This window comes from Numida meleagris, chromosome 1 (assembly GCF_002078875.1).
Source record: "Numida meleagris isolate 19003 breed g44 Domestic line chromosome 1, NumMel1.0, whole genome shotgun sequence".
Taxonomy (NCBI): domain Eukaryota; kingdom Metazoa; phylum Chordata; class Aves; order Galliformes; family Numididae; genus Numida; species Numida meleagris.
This window is the reverse complement of record NC_034409.1, coordinates 68,175,763-68,195,639: the sequence shown is the minus strand read 5'-3', so window position 1 is coordinate 68,195,639 and position 19,877 is coordinate 68,175,763. Positions and strand designations below refer to the sequence as shown.

Here is a 19,877-nt window from a genome sequence, read left to right as displayed (position 1 = left end):
ATTTAAAAGCTGATTCTATGGTAAAAGTATGTCTAGGGCTGAGATTAGGTTTGAACACAGCTCAAGGAACTGACAGAAATCCAGGGCCAAAGAGTAAAAAGGTTTCTTCCTGCCTGCTGGGAATTATGGCAAGCTGCAGATAGTGACAAAGACTTGATGATTTTTTCCAGCAGGACTTGTGGAGATTCTATTAAGCAGATAGTCTGAGGGCACTGACTGGAAGGAAAAGGGACAGGGAGGAGGAAAATGACGCAATCTCTGTTCAGAGGCTGCTAAAGCTTTTGGAAAGTACATGTTATTGGTAGCCAATGCATCTCACCAATTTTGGCTCACCAGTGCTTGCTGAAATGCAATTCAACCAAAAAGACTTTCTAGAGAAAGACTGATCCTTTAAAGCAAAGGTGTCTTAGAGACAGCTGGTGACCTTGCACAGGACTGTAGGTTTTTCCCAGTGTGACTTTTATTTAAAATGTTCCTCCAGAGGAAACAAAGGGTTTTTGTTGTTAGATGTTTGATTCCTAAATTGACTTTCTTTTTAAAGTAGATATGTGGAAATAATGACTGTTGTTATCAACAGGCATTCTGTATGGAGGAACTTCACAGAGGAAAAAGCCTTTAGTTCCGAGCTGCATGAGTGGGGAAGGCAGAAGAAGGCTTACTTAGTCAACAGTGATGAGTAGAGTTGCCACAATTCCATTTTAAATACAAACAACAAAAACCAAAGGAAAGATCTACAGTTTTAAAACAAACAAAGAAACAATCCACAATGAATAGAAGAATTTGTCTGTTTTGTTGGCAATACTTTTAATTTTCTTTCTGTAAGACTAATGACAAATACAAAGTATCTGGGTTGAGGTATTGCAACATGATCACAGCTACACACATCTAAGCCTGGAGAAGTTTATGTCTGCATCTTACATCTACTTAAAGTTGGACTCTATTTACACTGTTCCATATAGGAAAAAAAAGGATTAAGTGCATATTAATACTTACCTTTTTATCTGTTTGCAGACTCTATTGCTTCCACTACCACACCCATCTATGGTGGTCATACTACCACCTGCTTCCTCTCCTTTATTTCTCCTTCAGCTTCATCACAGTGTCCTTTGGCTGACCTTTTAGCGTTTCGCCCCAATTTGGCAGATTTCCGTGGCTTGTTATGCCATGATGAGCAACTTTCTATCTTGGTGCACTATAACTCAATTCATATGAAACCCAAGAAAACATTCTTGCACATGGTGGATGCAAAGATAAAAGTAGCCTATTGTGACTTGAGTGCTTCAATGAAGCAGGGATCATTCAGAATAACAAGACTGTTCACATACCAAGCAAAGCTAAACTGGAAAATTTTAGAACTATCACGTATTAATTGCTTTTTGCTAAATTATTATATTGGTCCTTAAGCTAATATAGTGATCCCTATTGCTAAGCCAACCTATATCAGTGCTACAAAATATCAATAGATATGCAGATGTTGGAAACATCTTGGGAAATGTTAAATACTGTTCGGATTTCCTATCTCTACCTCTTAGGTTCTTTTTAAAAAGCTATAATAATTGATAGATTTTGTCCATCATGCTATATTCAGCTTATTAGTATAGCCATCATTACTGAATCATGCTGTATGTACTGATATTACTTACTATGGTTTAAAAAGTGCTGTATGCATTTAGAATGATGTATGAGTAGTAAGAATAGCCAGCCCATATATATCAGGTAGAAATAGAGATGTAAAGAAACTGCATGATTATTTCTTGTGCCTATCTGCTCATGGTGGACATGAAGAGGGGCTCATTTCCTAGGTATAGACTTAAACAAATAAATGTATAATTGCTTCAGTTACCCCTCATGTAAAATGACAGTAATAACATATCTCCTAGGGGCACTGTAAGTCGGCAGTGTTTGTGAAAAGGCTTTTCTATCTTGATATGAGAGACACTTTAGAAGTCCTGTGAACTAATGTTTTTCTCAGATGCTTTTTGACTGAGTCCTGCGGTGTCATGGTTTTGTGGTTTGTTACTGTTATTCCACATCTTAACATTGTGTAGTGCACGGGGAGTTAAAGAGTTAATGCTGCAGTCCTGTGGATTGTTGATAGTTCTGGGTACCTAGTCCCAGAAGAGAAGAACTGCAGCTCCTAGAAGACTTCATTATTCTGTTCCTGTTTTCTGTTCAGAGGGAAAGATAAAACTGACTGAGAGTCATGAGACCACCACCCTCTCTTTCTGCTTGTCTCTGCTGTGTGTCCTCCCTGGCTCCCTCGCCTACAACGTTAGAGTAAGGCCTTTAGTTTTGGACACTCACCCTCTTATTTATTTCATGTATTAGCTTCAATTCCAATCATATTGTGTTATCTCGCATTCCACTTCATATTTAGTTAATTAGTTTTCTCTCTTAGCCTGTTGCAGCTGTTTTCCTCCTCTGGGCCCATCTCCCTATCTTCCCCCTACCCCCTTTCTCTGATTCCCAGGGCATGAGCCCATGCATGGGTCCCTCTGCCTCATTAGTCACAGTAATAGACTGAACTGGGCCAGAACCCTGACATGCAGTTCCTAAGAAATTTACTGGATTAAAGTGACTTGACCATCCAAGAAACCGCAGCCAATTGACTTGCTTTCTAATCTCTAGGTTTGCTACCTGGTGGTCAGAGTTTAATGGAATGACTGCAATAGCTGAAGACAGCTATGATAGTTTAGATCTTTATGAGGAGGAAGCCCTTAGTATGAGTTCGATGCTGGTTCACACTGTGAATTCTTCACAGCTCAGAAAACAACTCATCTTGGGACACGCAGTATTCCCAACAGTGACTATCACTGTGCACACAGTTCTGTCAGAGCAAATGAGAAGAAGGACATGATAGCTTTTGTTTCTTCAGAAGAGACTGAAGAGAATTTAAGAGAATACTTCACATCACAGTATGCAGAAACTTTGGCTTGACACTATCTTAGCTGACTTGTAGCAACTCTTCAAACCCTGGTGTTACAGCTATGCTGCAGAGCTCTAAAGATATATCCTTACTTCATGGCTGAGTCAAGCTTCCATGCAGATATCTCTATCGAAACTTTTTCGCTCACAAACAAAATATTGTTACCTCATAGAGTTAAGTAGGCCAAGTGTACGCTCAGTTGTAGCTTTGCAGTGTGGCTTCTCACACACAAGCAAATCCATGTGCTAAGTACCTCACACAGTAAAGATAATTTTATATAGTTTACTGCTTGTGATTGTTGTACACAGTTGTTAATGTTTTTTCCCAAATGCTCTATGTATTTGTAGTGTTATTAAAAAAATACTATTCTTGTTAAGACAACATTTAGGTGGAAGGTCTTTTGATTTGCTATAGAATCATAGAACCCTTAGAGTTGGAAGGGATCTCTGAAGGCCATCTAGTCCACTCCCCTGCAGTGAGCAGGGACACCACAGCTAGCTCAGGTTGCCCAGGGGCTTATCCAGCCTTGCCTTGAAAGTCTCCAGGGATGAGGCATCAACCACATCACTGGGCAACCTGTTCCAGTGCCTCACCGCCATCACTGTAAAAGATTTTTTTCCTTATGTCTAACCTAAATCTACCCTTCCTGAGCTTGAAGCCATTTTCCCTTCTTCTGTAGCCACAGACCCTGCTAAAAGAATGTGTCCCCTTCTTTCCTGTAGCTCCCTCCCCTTTAGATACTGAAAGGCCGCTATCAGGTCACCTCACAGCCTTCGCTTCTCCAGGCTGAACAGCCCCAGCTCTCTCAGCCTGGCCTTGTTGGGAGGGGTGTTCCATTCCATGGATCGTTTTTGTTGCCCTCTTCTGGATGCACTCCAACAGGTCTATGTCTCTCTTGTACCGAGAACTCCACATCTGGATGTAGTACTCCAGGTGAGGCCTCACCAGCGCAGTGTAGAGGGGCAGGATCACCACCCTCGACCTGCTGGTCATGCTTCTTTTGGCATGTACAGGGTACAGTTGGCTTTCCAGGCTGCTGAGGGTTCTGCTGTATCACCTCCCTGCCTTCTGTGTGCCTTAGCATAGCTTCCAGGGGGATCTGTTCCATGATTTTCCCTGGCACAGAGGTGAGACTGACAGATTGGCAGTTTCCAGGGTCACCTTTTTTACCCTTTTTAAAAATGGGTATGATGTTGCCTTTTTTCCAGTCACCAGGGATTTCACCTGATTGCCACAACTTTTCAAATATCATTGAGAGTGGCTTGGCAGCCACATCAGCCAGCTCTCTTAGGACTCTGGGATGCATCTCATCAGGACCCATGGACTTGTGGATGTTCAGGTTCCTCAGGTGGTCATGAACCTGATCTTCACTTACAGTGGGAGGCACCTTGCTTCCTTGATCCCCTCCTACCAAACCAAATGTTTGAGGGCTGTGTGGTGAGCAGTTATCAGGGAAGACTGAGGCTAAAAAAGCTGTGAAGTACCTCAGCCTTCTCCTTCTCTATTGTTTCCAGCCTGCCTGTGTCACTCGCTAGGGGGTACACCTTCCTGGACTTTCCTTTTCTAGTTGAGGTACCTGTAGAAGCCTTTCTTGTTCTTTTTGGCATCCCTCACCAAGTTCAGTTCAAGCTGGGCCTTGGCTTTCCTGACCCCATCTCTAGAAAGCCCAGCAGCTTCCTTATACTCTTCCCATGGTACCTGCCCCTGTTTCCACTGCCTGTGCATTTTCTTCTTGCTCTTCAGTTTGACCAGCAGGTCCCGGTTCAGCCATACTGGTCTCTTGCTTTCCTTTCCTGATTTGCTACACCTGGGGATGGAGTGCTCTTGTGCCCTGAAGAAAGTCTCCATAAAGATCTTCCAGTTCTGCTCCATACCCTTGCCCATGAGGACAGTTTCCCAGGGTGTTTTGTTGACTAACTCCCTGAAGAGCTAGAAGTCAGCTTTCCTAAAGTTTTGCTTCCTAGTTTTACTCTTCACCTACTTCATGTCCCTCTGTAGCGTGAACTCAACCATAGCATGGTCACTACAGCGCAGGCAGCCTCCAATCCTGATGTCACCAATCAGTTCATTTACACTGATGAGCAACAGGTCCAGTATTGCATCCCCCCTGGTGGGGCCATCAGTTACTTGACTCAGGAAGACTTATGACTTGCTTATGACTGTTCTTTAGGGACAACTCTTCACATTCTGTTCCTTTGCTAGTGTAGATGGCAACACCCCCTCCCCTCCTTCCTCACCTGTCCTTTCTGCACAGCTTGTAGCCATCAGTAGACACACTCCAGTTGTGGGAATCATCCCACCAGGTTTTGGTGACAACAACTGTATCATGATTTTCAAGAAGCACAGTAGCTTCCAGCTCCTCCTGTTTGTTTCCCAAGCTGTGTGCATTGGTGTAGAGACACTTCAGCTAGGCAGCTGGTCTTGTCACTCCCTTAAAGGATAACTCCTTAGTTCCGTCCCTTGAATTTCCCCATTGCCTTCTCCTGTTGCCCCAGCAGTCACTGCCTTATCATCATAGAGTTTTGTATGTGCTGCAGTTTTTCCAGCACCTCTCACGTCAGCGGGTCCTTCAAGGCCCCTGCCAGCAGCCTGTCCCTCTAGTGTAGTTATGCCTTCTCACACCCTATTGTGGGAAGGCTCATTATCCTCTCCATCCCCCTTCACACCTAGTTTAAAGCCCTCCCGGTGAGCCTTGCTATCTTTTCCTCAAGGACCCTTCTCCCCCTTTGAGAAGAGCAAACTCCATCTGGTGCCCACAAACCTGGTACCATGTAGGCTAATTGGTTGTTAAAAAATCCCAAGTTCTGGCAGCGGCACCAGCCACGAAGCCAGGTATTTAAAGATGCGATCCTTTGGTTTGTTTCTGTGTCCGTATCCAATACAGGAGGCAGAGAAGAAACGATGATCTGCGCATTCAATTCCTTTAGCCATTGTCCCAAGGCCCTGAAATCCCTATTGGTAGCCCTTGGCCCATGTGTAGCCACATCATCTCTCCCTGTATGGAAAAGCAGTAAGGGGTTGTGGTCTGTCAGTCATACCAAGCTAGATGGTTTCCCGGTGACGTCCCTCACCTGCACACCAGGAAGACAGCAGCCTTCTCTAAGAAGAGGGTCTGCTCGGCATATTGGACGTTCAGTTCCCTGCAGGGAGGAATCACCTGCAACAAATACCCATCTCTTCTTCTTCAATGAAGTAGCTTTGGTGTTGGGGGAAGGCTTTTCCTGGTTTGGTTTTGTTAACATGTCAAGTCTGAGTGGGCTGTTACCACCTTCAGATGGGCCTTCCACATCCAGCACCTCACACCTGTTGGACAGAGGTACCTGGGGGGTGGAGCAGGCCAGGAGGGTTTTTGTATGCAGCTTCGGGCGCGGGCTTGCCTCCATCCTCTTTTTCCTTTGTGTTCTTGCCTTCAGCCTTGCAATTTTTTTTCCTGAACCTGATGTGATACAGGCTGCCTTGGGTTTGTGTTTTTGTTTTTAAATAACCTGTTTGCACATGGGTGAACTGTGGTTTCCCTGCTCCTTCTGTTTGTCCCCCATGACACTTTTTAATCTATATATTTCATCCTGTAGCCTCGCCACCAGGCTGAGTAGATCATTCACCTGCTCACACCTCACACAGTTGTTCTGACTGACTGCTGCCCCACAAAGCCAGTGAGAGGCTCGTGCACTCTACGCAATTATAATGTTCACGTAGCCCTAACTTCTCAATCATGATCTCGTATAGTAGGCAGGAAATTCTGAGAGAGACCTCTATTCTTCCAGAGACCTCTAACTCAGAAACATAGAAGATTTAATTCCATGCGAATGTAGTTTCAACATGAGAAGTGGGGAAAGTAAAAAACCTTTTCTCTGTCTTCAGCACTTTCAAAATGGTATAACCTAGTTAACAGAAGGAGCAAGATCACAGTGACTTCAGTGCTATACTAGTAAGTTTTCTCACAAAGAATATCTTAACACAAACCTTCAGAAAATATCCTACAGACAACATGTTCTTTGCTGCATATTCAGTGTAGAGGAATGTGTGTGAATATGAACTGAGCTCAGGAGACTTAATAATAACATGAAATTCCTGGTTTTTCTCTGAAATCTGACATTGAGGGAAGCTGTGAGCTTCCTTCCAACTCTCGACAGACAGTAGCTGCCAACCCAATAAATGAGTTTCCTTGGTTTACTACCTTCATAGAAAATAAAATAATAAAAAAAAACCAGCCCACCCAAAAAAAAGTAGTAGAGGGCAAATATCTGACCTCTCTGTAGGAGGCTCTTTTCAGGCAACATGGCAGTACCCTGTTGGGAAGGAGTGAGGAAGCTTGCAGTGAACCCACACTTTAAAAATTCACTTTAAAAATGTCACCTGTAAAGATTCTGTTGCCTCTCCAGTTCAGCCCATCTCAGAGAGATGTTCACATCTTAATATGAGCTATGATTTTACTTTTTTCTAGGAGGAAGATGTGCATATCTAATCAACAGTAGGATTTCTTGGGGTGTGGTGTCTGATCACCAGCTGTTGTGAAAAGGAGACACAGCAACAGGGCATCATCTTGGCTAAGGAGAGAATAGATTGTTGGACCTTCAGCTTCTCAAAACAGGTGAAGAGGCATCAGTCTGGTTCCTAAGCACAAAGAAGAAGAAAAAAAGACAGGTAAGGAACAGTATGCTGCTTGGTACTCTTTGCAGTCCTGAAAAACAGTCATTTCTTTCTCCACCTTTGTTGCTAAACACCTCCTGAGCAATTTCTGCTGCTCTTGGATTTTTTACAGTATTGCATGTAAAGAAATCCTGATTCCAGAAATCAAGAGGGTTTGCCTTTAGAGCTAAATCATCAAAACGTACCTTTTTATTCTGAACGGAAGGGTGGCCATTTCCATTTCAAATAAGCATGGGGAAGGCATAGAGTTTTTGAGAAGTGAACTTGATAGGGCCAGATCAGAAGTGCAGCTGTCTATGCCAGTGCAGCGCTCTGCTTCAAGTGGAAGAAGAAAGCAGTGTGTAAACTAACTGTGGGAGCTGAGAAGGAGAAGGAGATGCCATCTGACCTGGTCCTTTCTTCACTATTGCAGTCACCACCATTCTTTTTTATGAGGAGTCCTAGCAAACTGGTGCAGATACATTTTAAATCTAAATTTCAAGTCAGCAAGGTCCTGTGGCTGATAGGCAATCCTTTTGCCTTTCTGTTTGGTTCTTCTGCATTAGCTATTGTTATGTTCTGAGGCTTCTTTTTTAAGCAATGCAATAAAAACAACGCAAACAAGCTGGGCACCGGCACACAATCAATTGTCAGCATACTTGTGCAGAATTAATGTTGATATTCTCTTCAGTGCATTCAGGTTGTCTGGAAGAACTCAGGAGCAAATGACACTCTGGATTACTGTTAGAGAGATGATGGAGCAGGCAGTCTCTCCTGAAACCCTTTTTTCCCATTTACTTCCACCTGTGCAGTCATGCCTGGTGCTGAGATTATATGGCTTCAGCAGTGAGGATGCCAATGACCAGGATTTGATTGCAAAGGCTCACGCCTGTGTGTCAGCAGAGTGGATGGCTGTGACCCAGCTGCTCTTGTGAGCAGATTGCACCCTGCATGGGACATGTTCCTAGGGCTCAGTCTAGTCCTAGCAGAGGAGCCACCATTTCATGTGATGCTGGTAGCAGTCACAACACCACAACAGGAGTTGCATGAAGATCTTGGGGGCAGTTTTAAGTCAAATGGGCAGTGCAGCATGAAAGCACTCTTTTAAGCTACAAACCCTGTGTTGTGGATATGAATTTATGAGGTTTCATCTCCAAGGCTGGCAATATTGCTTCTTTTATAGGCTGAGTGGGTATCCACCACCCCAAAATGGATCCAGGCACTGTAAAGATAGGCCTGTTCCATTTGGTTCTTCACACCCATCCTCAGGCTTATTTGGACACTGTAGGAAAAATCTGAGTGTTTATAAAGAGGGAAATTAAATCTGCACCTTATGGAGATAAGGTCCTCTGTATTTGCTACAGTTTACAATTTTCACACATGGAAATCCCCTATCCATGTTTATCCCATTTAAGTAACACAGGGCAAGGCCACTCCACATTTTGTTGTACTTTTTAATGAAGGAGATTGTTTCAGAAGAAGCTGAAGTATTAGATGTGCAGGAAAGTAGTCTGAAAAACGAGCTGATGGCATGGGGATGGTGATCCTGCATTCTTGCATGGAAAGGTGTGTGTGCTCAGAAGACTGAGGAGCCTTCCCAGCACCCAGGTTCCAGTTCTTACATCTAATAGCCCATCATGGGCACCAGCAGTGTTCACTCACAGGCTGAGGATGTACGCACTTCATTTTGCAGAGGTGACCTACATCAGGAGCATCAGGTGCCAGTGCCAAACAATAGAAGTGCAGATGTAAATCCCTTCTGTGAGAGCTGCACCATCACTGCACAGGCAACACAGTGTGGATGGAGGGTGCCCTGTTTTCTTTTAGTCTGCCCCTTTCTCTGATAAACAAAATACTTGGTGAATCTCAGCTTTGCTGCATGCTCCATGGAGGAGACACTGAGATACACAGTGAACTCCCCTATGGACTTGATAGCATTTTTAAAAATGTGTTGCCCAAGCTGTAGGTTGATATTACTGTGCACAGACCCAGACAGTACAAGCCCATGTGTCACTGCGCATTTTCTTTAGATAGAGCTCTAAAAGCAAAGCAAAATCCCATGCTATCTATGTCGGAGTTACTGGAAAGGCAGTAGATGTAAACAGAGATTACAAGGACAGGAAGGGTTCTGCTGAATCTCAGGGCACTGTAGATGCCCACTTTTTAATCTTTTTAACCTTAGCCAAAATAAATTTATCATTGGATATATCTTTTCAGTTTCAAATCTCAAAGCATTCTCACCAAAAGAATGACTATATAGTAGTCTGTATGCATATTTTGTGACTCAGTATATCCTCACTTGACAGTACCAACTTCATCCACTCTGCTCAGGATATGTTTAGAAGTTCCTGTGGCAGTGCTATGTGGGATGTAACCAATGAGGGAAATAACAAACTGTGTGTACAGAAAGTTGGAAATACCAGAATTGGGCTGTCCTGTGCAACCTCAGCTTAGGTGTTCACTCCTTTTGTCTTGCCAGTGTTCTGAAAGCCCATCATGATACTGTAGTCTCTGCACCATTTCATTTGTAAGTGCTTTCACTGAGAGTGTCATGAGAGATAACAGATAATGCCAACTGCACAGTAATTTTATTCAGGGTGAGCAATGTCGCAGTAAGAGTGGGACTAAGGGCCACTGATCATCCACAGAGGTCACCAAATGAGCACGTTGCATCACGTGTTCATAATCCTGTGTGAGTTATTTGCTGTGAGTGAATTAGCCAATGAACTGCAGCCTCAACTGATTTCAGAACAGGTCCTAATTTTCACAGATATGTCACTCACATAGATGAATTTGCAATGTACACTATCAAGAGGATATTACAAATGCATATGGTAAAAATGCACTGGTACATTACCATCTACAGTTTATAGATGGTCTGTTAGCTTGTCCCTTTTATTCTTATATTCTAGGGTGTCAAATTGTTCATATGAATTTCAAACTGTGATTGAACTTTTAATAAAAATTGGTGGGCCATGATGTTGCTCACCACGCTTTGGGGAGCCCTGGCAATACTGCTGTCCACAGGGCAGCCATTGAAAGTCAGGGTAATTTCAACAGGCTCTCTGACCCCATCTTGTCCTATTCACGTGTAGTGAGTCCTGCTCCATAACTGTGACATGGAGTTGCCAAAACAGGATAAAGAGAAACCCAAAGCAAAGCCACAAACAGAGCATCCGGAATCGTCTAACTTAGGTCTCATTCAGTCTAGGTCTGGTTTCTCATATTGCAGCCATCGAAGCTGGCTGCAACAGCACAGCTAATCAGCCAGCACCAGATATGTCACATTGTATACAGAAACCTGAGTGTATGTGCATTCATGAACAAACAATTTCTTCACAGGCTTTCTGAGCTGAGTGGGCAATGCACTGTTAAACACAGCAGGAGCATCCCTTCTACATAGCGTGCAGCACCACCTTCACTAGGCCTCAGCTCTCTGATGCCAATTTTCTGCTTTTCCTACGAAGTCCAGGGAAAGAGAGGAATTACGTTTCCTAGAGAAGCAAAGCCCTCCGTGGTTCCTTGAGTATCAGTGCTCAACAGATAGTAAATAACACTAATAATTCATTTAAAGCCACAAGGCCTAAAGGTAGTTTAAATCCATTCTCAACAGCTAATACTTACCTCATAGTAGTAAAAAGACACAGATTGTCTCCCCTCTTCTTTCCTGAAGGAAGCAAAAACCTGAGGCTGTGATTCTTGGCTGAAAATGGACTACCTTCAGTGTATGCTTTGTGCCAACTGGGAGCCTGGCTCTGAAGTTGACAGTTCCAGCTCTATCTCTGAAAAAAGCTGCTGCTTCTATCTTGTATGAATTCTGCATTATATTCAACATATATAAAAAACAACTGTAAAGTAACCAAATGGTGGCCTTGGCCATAGCATCAGCTAAAGGAGAAGCAGAGAACTCCCCATGGTATGCAGTATCATTTATCAAGGCATGTTTCTGTTGACTACACTCCCTCTAAGGAAAATATCTTGATCTCAGACTATATTACTGAAACTTTGGGAAAAGTCTGGGTGAATCTTAGCAGTGGAGGCTGAAAAGTTTTAAAGCAGCTAAAAAAGTCTGCTACTATCTATCTCCTCTCTAGACCCAAAGCAATTGCCACAGTGGTGGCATAGATTTACGGCACACTCTCTTCCCCTTCCAATTGCTGCAGTCCCTCCCCACTTCAGCCAGCAGTGTGCTGATGCTGTGCTCTACAGCACCCCTGAATTCTGCAAAGTGGCAGTCATTGTGCATCCAACATCATGAGATCTTGTACTCTTGTAAGCCTGTGATGTTTGTCTGGTTTTGGGGGGCAGATGCTGTTTTGCCTCAGTGAATGAGTAGGCAAATTGTAAAACTCCTCTTTATAACTCTTAATGGCATAAAAGTATGTACATTTTATGTTAGATAGATAAAGTTATACATACACTTCGAGAGAAGTTGGCAGAGAGAGAAAGGTTAATTCTCCACGAATATTCTGTTAGATTTCTTGTCTTCTATAGACACTGCCTTTTCAGATCTGGAACATACCTCATTTCCCAGTTACTGTTTTCCCATTCCTCTCTGCCTTCTTTTAAAAGAGAAAGTGACAATGAATGATCTTCGGCCATTTCCTTGCTCTGTTTTTGCAGCTACTATTTCCCTTTGCTGCCCTTATTCTTTCATTTAAGCTATGCACAGATGATCTGTCACTTCCTAAACTTGAGAAATATCTGCACAGTATAGCAGATTAGGTCCTGAGCCAAGCTTTATTTAATCCAACGTGAAATTCTGGTAGAGTTTAGAACAGCTCCTAAACATCCCTTGCATAAAGGTTCTCTCCAGTCAGAGAGCCTCCATGCTCTTCAGGTATGCGTTTTCCTTTCTTTAGAGCACCTTTATAAAACTGAAGCCTGTGGACAATGTGCCTGTGTCAACAACGAACTGTATTTTCTTATGGCATATTATGATGATGGTGTTAGGATGATGATTTTATACTCCAAAAAAAATAGAGGATGCTTAAGGATCTGCAGTGCACTTGTTAACAGAATGGAAGCTCTGAAGCTCTGGGCTTCTGCGTTCAGCTCAGCATCTCAAGGAAACTGCTCTGTTTCCCATTTACCTCAGTTTACCCATTTGAATCTAGGGGATAGTGCCTTTGAGAAGCTTAAATGATGCATGTTTTTGGAATACCTGAAAGAAAAGAGATTATGTAATGTGGGGGAAAAAACCAACAAGTTGTTGAGGAAGAAACAAAAAATTCTACAGCATTCTCATAGACCTGATGGACAGAAACAAAAAAAGATTTGCTAAATGCAGGCTTAAAGCCAAACTTGAAAATGTCCTTTTACTCTTGGTTTGGGAACTCATAACAAACATACCAGGTTCATCATTTCAAAGAAATTAGGCAATGAATGAGAATCTTATCCATACTCTAATCGTGCTTTATGGTACATAAATCAAGCAGATTGACTATTAGACTTGTGTCTCTCCCAGTGAGCAGATGCAGTCTCGCTTGAAATGTATTGTGAGGAAACATCCTTAGGGGCCAAAACACTGTGTCCTCAGCAAAGTCTGGCCCATAAAAAACACTGCAGATGGAAAACATCTGTGTAGCTGGGGTGCACCTAGTCTTGTTCATCCTGTAAGTGAGGTTTTGCTACAGGAACCTATGGGCACAGAGTTTAGTGATCCGGAGAGCAGGGTGCTGGGCTGCAGAGAAACCTCAGCATGCAGAAAAAGCATCATTTTATTTCAACCATTGCTACTGCATGACAAATATATTCACCTTCTAACTATGCCACATTCCACTAAATTACATGCTCTGTGGTTTGCTGTGATTGTATGATGGCATCACTCACTACAACCACAAACCGCAGTGAACTGACATTGTTTCCATGATTTCACTGGTTTTGTCATAACCATACCCTTTGGCACTTCTGCCAGTTTCACCATAGGAAATGCGAAGCTGGAGCACCAAAGAGCATTTCTACAAACTCTTTTTTTCCGGCTCCTTTAAATGCACAGGCCTGTAGCACTTCTGTTTAGTGTGAACTTCCTTCTCGTGGTGAATGCAACTTAAGCAGCTTCATCCTGCCCCACTGGATGCCAGGTTGTGATGAGCATATTGGGCACAGGGCCAACTGATGAGCAGGGAACGAGCCCAGGTTGTCCAGAGCGATGCTGGGCATTGACATGTGAGTTCTGCTGGTCTCAGGAGGGCTTTTCCCTGAGCTATCCCAGTACCTGCACCCTGTCCTCTTCATTAGGGACATGGTGCGCAGCCACCAACACTGGCACTGACTGAAACCAGTTTACGTTTGTGGGGATTTAGCAGATCAGCTCTTGGCAGAGCTGCTTCTGCTAGAGGAAACAGTACAGCCTCGATCAGTGTGGCTTCATTCATGAGGGCTGTGCTCTGCAGTGAAACTGCCTGAATTCCCTTCATGGCACGGCCTGTCTAGAGGAAAGAGAAAATTGACTGTAATGTTGCTTCTATTGGCAGGAATAACACAAAGTCTCATTGCGAGATTGAATATACATTGCCACTTCTTAGTCAGATTTGTTCCACGGAAGAACAGAGAGTTTCAGTTTCAAGTGCCATTTATCTAGCACATTTGGATAGCACTGAGATTATTTCTAAGTGATGGAGGAATGGGCTAAATAGAGAGATGGTGAGTCAGGGGGGTGATTTGTTCCAGGCAGCAGTGGGATCACTTGCTTCATTAGTTCTTGTGTTATCCAGCTGCACTGTTTCAATAAATTAGAGCACTTTCATGGCCGAGTTGAGCACTGTGGTGCATAGTCCACTCGTGCCATACAGATAGTTCCACATATATCTCCTGCAAAGGAGGTAGTAAACAAAGGCTATGAATATTTACACTCAGCTGCAGTAGCTCTGTGCCTCTATTATAATTTGTGACTGACATAACAAGATATGCTGTATGCTAATGCTAGGGCATATATTTGGCTGTTCTGAACGTGCATCCTCCAAGATATTGCATACATGCACACGCACATGCACACACTCTTGATTTGCTCCGTCTTGGTGAGGCTGTACAAAGAGATGTGAGGCACATACATCTTCTTATTCCAAGAGTCTCCTGGTATAAAGAAATCCTTACCTAGAAACAAGTTTGTGTGCAGTGGTTTTCAAGGCAGCAGACTTTGTGTTTGAAGTAGATAAATAATGCACAGGCTGGATGCTTATTTGACCTTCTTCTGTTTGCAAATTTAATTTAAAAGGAGCAGAAGAATCACTGTGTAGTCTTCTCTGTTTTTTTTTTCCCCCAGAACTTAGCAGACTACTCAAGAAGAAATATTTGGATGTTTTCTTTAAACTGGTCCAGATTTCAGAGTTTCTTTAATTTCAAGGAAAAATCATCTCTCTTCAGCCCTGTTGATTCTCATGAAAGGCGTTACTAAATACTGAATTGTTAATGTCAGCACTTAGCTTCCAGGAATTTATCAGTGCCTGTTTTTGTGTAATTATTGCCAAATGAACACGATCTAGCCATTTTTGCTTTACATCTGATGATTCCCCAGCTCTAGAGGAGCTAATGAACCCCATCTCTGTACCGTCAGTGGGACAGGGCTCTGTTGGGAAGGGAAGAAAGTGAGGTTGACATCCCTTCTGCCTCTATCAGCAACAGCAGGCTGCAGCTGCATGGCCTCTTAACCTCGTCATTTTTGGATATTCAGCAGTCATTTGGTAAACAAAGGCAGGAGGAAACCTTGAGCTGCTATAAACCACTACACCTCAGCTGTCAGAAATGAACCTTGCCAGACTACTCCATCAAAGGACAGGACCCAGAGTCATGGGAATTTGCTACCAGAATATAAGTCAAACATTTGGGGACTGTATTCCTTCTCCTGAAAACTCACATCAAGTTTGGTGATCCTCCAGAGAGCATTAGCAAAGACTGTTTTTTCCATTGAAAAAACAAGTTTGAGTTCAGGTAGACAGGAAAAAGATCAGCAGAGCTGGCAAGAAAAGCCGATACTGAGAGGGAAGGAAAATGCTTCTGCTCTGAAGTTGCTGTCAGCTGGCAGAAAGAATGGAAGGAGGCTGTCAAGCGAGTGATTGGAACCAAGATGTTTTGTTTCATTCTTGTGGGTTTTTTTTAATAGTTGGCACCACTGTTATTGTGAAGCGATACAGAGTCTAAGTAAGGCAGCTGAAGCAGCCCCTTCACCGTGGAGGTGTAGAGAGCCTGCAGACAGAAATGCAGGCTCCAGCTACAGAGCGAGAGGTGCAGAGCAGCTGCGCACAGTCGGGCTCCTGTCACGAGGTGTGCAGCAGCGCTAGGAGCTTCTAGCATTTGGCTTTGCACAGTCCCTCGCTAAGCCGTGATTCGCTGTTTCTTTTTTCTACCCTTCTGTGTCCATACACACAGATTGTATCTGTCCTGGCTGTCATATCCGTGGAGCATAGCCTCCTACCCAGTGGCATGGGCTGGTACAAAAGCAGTGTGCATCAATCACACTGTGTACACCTATTTGGGATGCACTCAAATTCAACGTTGATCCTATTTTTTTGCATAAGAAGGCAGTTCAGAGGGGACTCAGTTTACGAGACTGATTGGTTTTGCTTTACATACTGAAGAAGCACCAAGAAGTTGTATAAATGCAGCATGAGAAGAGGTTTAAATCTTATATTTAAAGACAATTTTTGTTGACTACACTTGGCACTAAGCAGGAGGCATGGCAAAGAAGTATACCCAGAGCTTTTGCTGTATTTCCAAGGGAGGAGTGAAAGCACAGTGTGAGTTGCTTTGCCAAGCTTAAGATTGCCACCTAGTTTTCATGTGATTGCCCTAGCTTGATCAGTCCTATTTTCAAATAAGCATTTCTAGAATAAATACTGCTTCACATTTTATTCCCAGGATTATTACCATTATGTCTGATTGCTTTTGTTTGACTGAGTGTCGGTTTTATATCATGAAGATACAGCAACAAATTGTTTGGATTGAGACATAATCATGCTGCAGTTTTGAGTACGACTTCCTTGCTGGTTGGACTAGATGATCTTAGAGGTCTTTTCCTTAATGATTCTATGATTCCTTAACTTAACTTCAGACATCAAAAAATTGGATGTCTAGTGTCAGTCTGGACTCCATCTGTATTCAGCAAAGGGAGAAATGCTTCTGGAAGATGATTCATCCTGTCCAAAAATAGGTGTCTAGGACTGACTGGATCGTTTTCCCTCCAGAAGTATCCACAGGCTGGAGGGGGAACCTATATAAATAACTTGGACAGGATACCTGCCTTTAGGCGGCTACATATCTGTGAGAAACATGTGTTGAACACTTGGTTATGGTACTTCCTTGTGGCTTCTTCAATGCTGTGGACCGACCTAAATGTATAATAAGGTTGTAGTATAATTGACAACAGTAGATGAGATTATTTATTTCCCAAGGTGAAAAAGAAATACAAAAGAATGTAGTATCTGTATGCACTACAGTATAATTTCTTTCTCCATTGACAAATGTGGGTGCAATTGACAAAAGAGAAACTGAACTATATGACTTTTGAAAAGCATAAAAAAAAAACCATGTATTATAAATTGCAGAACTGAGAGTGGAGACAACCACATTGTAAGCTGTCAAGCGAATTGTAAAGCTAAGGACAAAACCTAGTTGTGCAGCATTCACATCCCCATTCCCCACCCAGTACAAATAGATGCAGTTTTTGTAATGGATCTGTGCCCATTCACATCTTTCTACATCATGGCATCTGCCTGTGTGCCTGGTTCCATGTTCAGATAGTACACAGGCCTCCACCTAATCCCTCTGATGATACCAGGCCCAAGAATGGAGTACATAAGTGAGAAACGGATAAGGAAATATGCAAGTTGTAATCCCTTAAAATGTAATGTTCATTGTCCTTCCTGAATGAACATGAGAACAAAAAGCAAAACTTTATAAAGTACATTTTTAGCAGCTCTGTGAGGTTACAGTGGCTTTTGCTGGAGTGGAGCAGTGCTCAGGAGATACTCAGCCCCACAATGATAGGTCACATGGGAAGAACTCAGCACATTGACTGTCTGCTGTGTTTTCCAGAGTTGGGGTGCAAGGTTGTGTCAGAACTTCTACATCATTATTTCAATCATTAACCGTGTCAGACTTCCTCTCGAAGAAAATGCAATTCTAGGAGAATGGTGTCTTTATCCAAGAGAAAGCACTCTGGCTTTAGGCATGCACCCCTTATTCAAGAGTGAAAGCACTCTCTTGTACAGAATACTGTGTCAGCACAGATTTATTTTGGTCAGCACCCCATACAGAAAAGCTTTGCATCATATAGGTCTATACTGATTACAGTGTTTAAACTCCCCCGGTCCTGTGGACGAAAATGAACCATCCTTTTGCTGCCCTCTTTCTTCAACTTGCAAGCATATCTCCAGCATGTATTAGGTGAGCAACTTCCTCTTTCATCCACGGAGATGAGGTGGTATATTTATACTCAGATTATTTGGGAAAGATTCAGAGTAGTCAAAACGTCCTGAATCTAATCCCTTACTAAATTTCAGTCTATTTCACTGTTTAAAAAAGGTTTAAAAATTAAATGTTATTAAAATCTTAAATCATTACTTAATTTAAAATTCCCTTTGCTGTTGCTTTTAGTCACGGTGCTCCTTATTCCTTCTTCAAGAGAAGGAATAAGCCCTGAAATCATAGAGGCTCACAAGACTTTGGACTCCTCTGGCCAGCAAGCATGACTTGTTATACCCTCAGATTTTTTGCTGATCCCAGTCTCTCAGCCCTGCTTGTAAATGACTGTAAAAAGAATCAGGAAGATTAAATGTTAGGCAATGCTCATCACATTGCCTGAATCCCTGGAAAGCAGCAGCACACTGCAGTGATGGGAGTGGAGGAGAAACAGAACAGAAATGGATCCTCTTGCGTATGGAGAAGCGTTGGTGGTGGCTTCGAGGCTTGGACCACCTGCAGTGAAAACAAAGAGAGCTTCTTGCTGGCAAACCTGATTTCGTTCTATGACATGGTGACCCGTTTAGTGGATGAAGGTAAGGCTGTCGATGTGGTCTACCTGGACTTCAGTAAAGCCTTTGACACTGTCCCCCCACAGCACCCTTGTGGAGAAGCTGGCTGCCCATGGTTTGGATGGGCATATGCCCTGCTGGGTGAAACACTGGCTGGATGGCCGTGCCCAAAGAGTTGTGGTCAGTGGAGTTAAATCCAGTTGGCAGCCAGTCATGAGTGGTGTCCCCTAGGGCTTGGTGCTGGGGCTGCTCCTATTCAACAATTTTATCAGTGATCTTGATGAGGGGATTGAGTGCACCCTCAGTAAGTTTGCAGACGACACCAAGTTGGGAGGGAGTGTTGCTCTACCGGAGGGTAGAAAGGCACTACAGAGGGACCTGGATAGACTGGAACGATGGGCCAAGGTAAACCTTATGAGTTTCTTCAGGGCCAAGTGTTGGGTCCTGCATTTTGGTCACGACAACCCCAGGAAACCCTACAGGCTTGGGGAGGAGTGGCTGGAAAGCTGCGTGACAGAAAGGGACCTTGGTGCGCTGATGGACAGTCGGCTGAATATGAGCCAGCAGTGTGCCCAGGTGATCAAGAAGGCCAATGGCATCCTGGCTTGTATCAGGAATGGTGCGGTGAGCAGGACTAGGGAAGTCGTCCTGCCCCTGTACTCGGCAGTGGTGAGGCCCCACCTTGAGTACTGTGTTCAGTTTTGGGCGCCTCGGTACAGAAGGGACATTGAGGTGCTGGAGCAGATCCAAAGAAGGGCAACATGGCTTGTGAAGGGCTTGGAGAATATGCCCTACGAGGAGAGACTAAAGGAACTGGGACTGTTTAGTCGGGGGAAGAGAGGGCTGAGGGGAGACCTTATTGCTCTCTTCAAACACCTGAAACGTGATTGCAGCAAGAGCGGGGTTGGTCTCTTCTCACTGGTGACAGGTGTCAGGACGAGGGGAAATGGCCTCAAGTTGCGCCAGGGGAGGTTTAGGTTGGATATCAGGACAAACTTCTTTACAGAAAGGGTTGTTAGGCACTGGAATCAGCTCCCCGGGGAGGTGGTGGAGTCACCATCCCTGAATGTGTTTAAAAACCGTTTGGATGTGGTGCTCAGGGACATGATTTAGCGGTGGGTTGTTAGAGTTAGGGTAGCATGCTTAGGTTGCGGTTGGACTTGATGATCTTGAAGGTCTTTTCCAACCCGAGCAATTCTATGATTCTATGATTCTGTGTCACAGGGGAAGTGTCGCATTTTAATTAAAAAAAAAAACCCCACACAATAATGTCGAGGCCATTTGCAGCCTGTGATGCAGATGCTGGAGGGCATGTCACAAGTGGGTGAAGGACGGGCTCCTCTCCAAGGCTG

The 19,877-nt window shown here is 43.6% G+C and overlaps 1 long non-coding RNA gene across 2 annotated transcripts in view; it reads left to right on the top strand.

Moving 5' to 3' along the window:
- The window catches only part of LOC110396393, a 49,235-nt gene that overhangs the window by 20,772 nt on the left and 8,586 nt on the right, over window positions 1-19,877 (top strand). Inside the window, exons 3-4 of one of the 2 annotated variants that reach the window (XR_002436948.1) lie at window positions 7,371-7,570; window positions 18,149-18,542. This is a non-coding gene — a long non-coding RNA (uncharacterized LOC110396393). Of the gene's footprint in view, window positions 1-7,370; window positions 7,571-18,148; window positions 18,543-19,877 lie in introns of those variants that run through there. The other variant, XR_002436949.1, reaches the window with a different exon arrangement.